This window comes from Trichosurus vulpecula, chromosome 1 (genome assembly GCF_011100635.1).
Source record: "Trichosurus vulpecula isolate mTriVul1 chromosome 1, mTriVul1.pri, whole genome shotgun sequence".
NCBI classification, from domain to species: domain Eukaryota; kingdom Metazoa; phylum Chordata; class Mammalia; order Diprotodontia; family Phalangeridae; genus Trichosurus; species Trichosurus vulpecula.
The window spans coordinates 208,058,473-208,062,924 of record NC_050573.1 but is presented as its reverse complement, the minus strand read 5'-3'; the positions used below and the strand labels follow the sequence as shown (position 1 = coordinate 208,062,924).

General features: G+C 35.7%; 1 pseudogene; it reads right to left on the bottom strand.

The window, feature by feature from the left end:
- Nucleotides 1-3,130: 3,130 nt before the first annotated feature.
- Nucleotides 3,131-3,672, bottom strand: LOC118835809 (annotated as a pseudogene).
- Nucleotides 3,673-4,452: the final 780 nt, after the last annotated feature.

The following is a 4,452-nucleotide window of genomic DNA, read 5'->3' as shown; positions in this document are numbered from 1 at the left end:
TTTCTTAGCTTTCCAATTTTGTTACACTTCACTATCCTTCACAGAATCTACCATCCAGCTATCCTGGCCTACTCAAGGGCTGATTGCTATATTTTCAGTGTAAGAATTTATACCTTCTACCTGGCTGATTATCTAGCCCTAAGAAAGTTAGAAAAGATATGTTAATAGTGTGGAACAAACTTAAAAGTGAATCATAGACAATTTTTTTTCAGATTTGTTTTCAATTTTTGTTTTTAAACATTTACCAACATACTCCTGTTAGCATACCACTTCCCTTTGTCTCCATGTCTTTGTTCTGACTGTTCCCCATAAATGCTTTCCCTCTTCATTTTTACTTTGTAGTTTTTCCGTATTCCTTCAGGACACAGCTCAAATTTCACCTTTCTGGTCCCCCTTGCTACTAGTTTCAATCCTTCTGAAATTACCTTCAACTTATTCAGTGTGTATCTTATATTTAAATAATATTGTGATATTGTCTCCCCAATAGGATATGAGTGCCTTGAGGACAGGGCCTGCTTTTCTTTCTTTCCTTCTTTGTTTCTTTTCTTTGTGAGGCAAAGAATGACCCAGCACATCATAAAGATAGATAATTATTGGATAACTATTAGATAAAACAAATACGCACTGGGTCTGTGATTTTAGTGGCAATGGGAATTCCCAGGTGAGAAAGCTCCCTCTACCAATGAAGGACAGTACTGTAATGTATAATCATAGATGGTTGCCTAGAATATTGGAGTTGATACATTATTTTCCCAGGGTCCGAGCCCAGTATATGTCTGAGGTAGGACTTATGCCTAGGCCTTCCTAGCTTTAAAGCAAGCTCTCTATTTACAATCCTACACTGCTTCTTGGAATATGACACTGAATACAATACTGAATGACAGTTCATGAATGCCTTTTTTAATGACTGATTGAATGAGTGGTAAAGCAGTTTTATTTTGTTGTGGGAAATAGGAGCAATCATACAAAGAATTACTTTTTAGTAAAGGTACTGATAAACCAGGTTAGAAAATGCTAGTAACTAAGACAGTTAAAATTTGGATATAGCATATCAGCTTGCCCTCTCCTCAGAAAATTATCCCCTTTTATCAAAGTCTGTCTTTTCTAATGAAAAGGTTCTCCTTTATTTCTGAATAATACAAAATAATAGGCCCAACTTGTCATGATATGAATGTGGTGACAATGTCTTTGAGAAATAATCAAACAAACATTTATTAAGTTCTCAGGGTGTAGAAACTACTTTGCTGAGGTCACAAAGGTTAAATAATCCAAACTGTTATGCTACAAGAAGACAATGCAAGTTGTTATCTTGCATTGGGCTTTATGATACATATGCCGCATCTTTTCCTGGGAAAGATTTCAGGTGATCGTCCACCTTCATAATTATCATTTCATAAGGAATAATTCTGCTGGTCCCCATTTCAAGTCCAATGGTATCTATTTTCTTACATTAACTCCCTTTTATGGCAACAATTATGTCTTTTATAGATGTACAAGATGTTAGAAAGGGTGCCCCTTTAAAAACATCATCCACAATTGTCGTTGAAAAGGGAAAAAAAAGCAACCTCAGGCTTAGAATGAGGCCTGTGACTTTAATGGCAAATGAACACCAGGAATTTTAGTTAATACTGTTGATGTGAAATGTGAGGGGATGTTATATAACTGCTCCCTGACAGACATAAACACACTTCAAAATATATGTGAGATCAATCAACACAATATGCAACTTCACCAGCCAGCTGTTCCATGAAGATAAGACTACTGCAGAATTTTAACATGAGATAGGCCAATAAAATGTACCATTCCCAGAATGATCCAGGATGAGAGAAACTACTGCTCCCTAGGCTAACAGAATCCAAGCAGAAAACACTCATTTTTATTCAGATTAGAAACAACTTCTAATTATTTGACCAATCATGCCATCTCAACATGTAGGAAATTGTTACCAGGATCTTTATGTAAACAAGCAATTGAACAACAGCAACAACAAAAACACTCTATTCATATGTTCTTGGGAGGAAAAAAATAGCTTTTGTTCATTTGAGAATGATGAACAATATTTTGGATGCCTTAGGCATTCTCTTGGAATTGTGTTCATGGGGGGCAGCATTTGGTCTCTCTTTCTCTCTTTTTTAACTTACCAAAAGTGTTGTTGTCACACTGACCAAGCTTGACTTCTACATGCATATCGTTTTCCCAGACAGGTGTTATAACATACAGGATTGATTTCAAAGAGCCTGAGAGTTGGGAATGGTCTTTGTCGTCATCCTGTCCAAGCCTCCCAACCTAGACAAGTATCCTAACTGCAATGTCTCTGAGAGATATTGTCAGCCAGGTAGTTCACTAGATAGAGTGCTAAGCCTGGAGTCAGGAAGACCTGAGTTCAAATCAGCCTCAGACCCTCATTTACTACTGTCACGCTCAACCTCTGTGTACCTCAGCTTCCTTATCTATAAAAGTGAGGATAATGATGGCACTACCTGTCAGGGTTATTAAGAGGATATAATGAGATGATATTTTTAAAAGCACTATATAAATATTAGTTATGATTACAATTATTAATAATAATCTAGCCTCATTTTAAAGCCTTATTATATGGCCTTTTTGTTGTTTTAAACAGACCAATTACTAACTACTCCCTGCCACAGAACTCTGCTTTGTAACAAAGAAAAACAGTGAAGCTAAACCAAATGAGCATTGTAACCACAACTTATGACATATCCAACATTCCATACCTATAATCCTTTAGCTCTTTTTAAAAGTGATAAATATGTGTAACTACCATAATTCTTACCAACATTAGTATAATAAGACATAGATTGTACAGAGCTAATCTAACAGAGGGACAAATTGTCCCTTGTGTCTTTTTGAAAGTCTGGATCTTTCTAGAATACTTGAGTACAAAAAGATAAGGAAAAGCTGGTATTTGACTAGCATTGATACTAGAATTTAGAAGTAATTGGCATTAATACTAGAATCTGGTATTAGATTCTGTTACAAGTTACAACAGGCAAGTATAATCTTACAAAATTCAAATGATTGAATTTGCATATCTTTCCATGAAGACATGAGACTGAGGTTCCTCTAAAACAAAGCTAAAAGTAGCACATTAAAGTTCTGTTTTCAAATTTTAGAAAATTTCTCTTTCTCTATTTTTTTCCTTATCGGACCAAGTTTGGGAGTATTTAGTCAACAGAATCTTACAGCATCAGGACATGTCATCTATCTGCAAGCAGTTGATATATTGTCTTCCTCTTTCAGAAATTTCTTGGGCTAGATCATTTTCCAGTAGAGATGTCTGTCTCACCCGGGCTATAGTAAAGCTCTGACTTCAGCTACATAGAAGAATTCTAGCCAGTCTTCACTAACATAATAAACAAAGAAAGAGCTGTTTACTAATTGAAAACTTGCAGCTACATTCTGAAAATTAGACAGGTATTTGTATTTGCAGTGATCTTCAAGTGGGACTTCCTTAGCAGGTTGTTTTCTGAGAGCTATCTTTTTCAGATTTCCAGGCCTATTTCTTAGTGAATTCTGCATCAACAGATCCTGGGTTGTCCTGAGATAGAGCAATTTGATGATTTTGCTGTGAACTTGTACTAGACCCCATGAAGTATTCTTTGGACATTTTTTTGCCCATGACCTTTCCTTTATAGATCTTGAGGGGAACATGCAGTCATATTAATCTCATAGTGTTTTCCCAATTTCTGGCTAATCACATTGTCTATTTCCTCTTTAGAGATACCTCCTTAGAAGGGGGTTATATCATTCTCCACATCACCAAGTTGACAGCTGGAGTTTTCTTTTAAATGCGGCTGGTACTTCTTCACAGGCTTGTTCATCTCATCGATAAATCCTTTCCACTTTGGAAATCCTTTTCACCAAAGAAATGAAATGTTTCATTATCTGCTCTCTGGAAACAAAAATTTTTCACTCTATTAAGTCTAAGTTCAGATGCTATTTAGTGTTGTTTTCATTTACATTATTGTAGCTATGACACACAGTTCTCCTGGTTCTGCTTTCTTTGCTCTCTGTCAGTTCATTCATATCTTTCTATAGTTCTCACATTTGTTTCTTATGGCAAGATTTTTTTTAGCCATTATCTTATTAGTAAGCACTCAATTTTGTATCAAGTCCTATGTTACTGTAACAAGTTTTGCTATCAATATATTTGTATGTACGTTGCCTTCTGTATCTTCGCCTCCTCATTTCATTTTCTGCTTAAACACTTATAGCGAAGAAGCTAGGAGCATAGTAGTTAGTTTTGGATATGGAGTCCAAAGACCTTGTTTCAAATTCTGTCTCAGATACATGTGGACTGGGTGATCCTGGTCAAATCACTTTACATTATTCAGCCTCATCTATAAAAATGAGTTAACAATAGCACCTATCTCACAGTTATTATGAGTACCAAATAAGATAACATACGTTCTGTGAATCTATCAGGTCCAG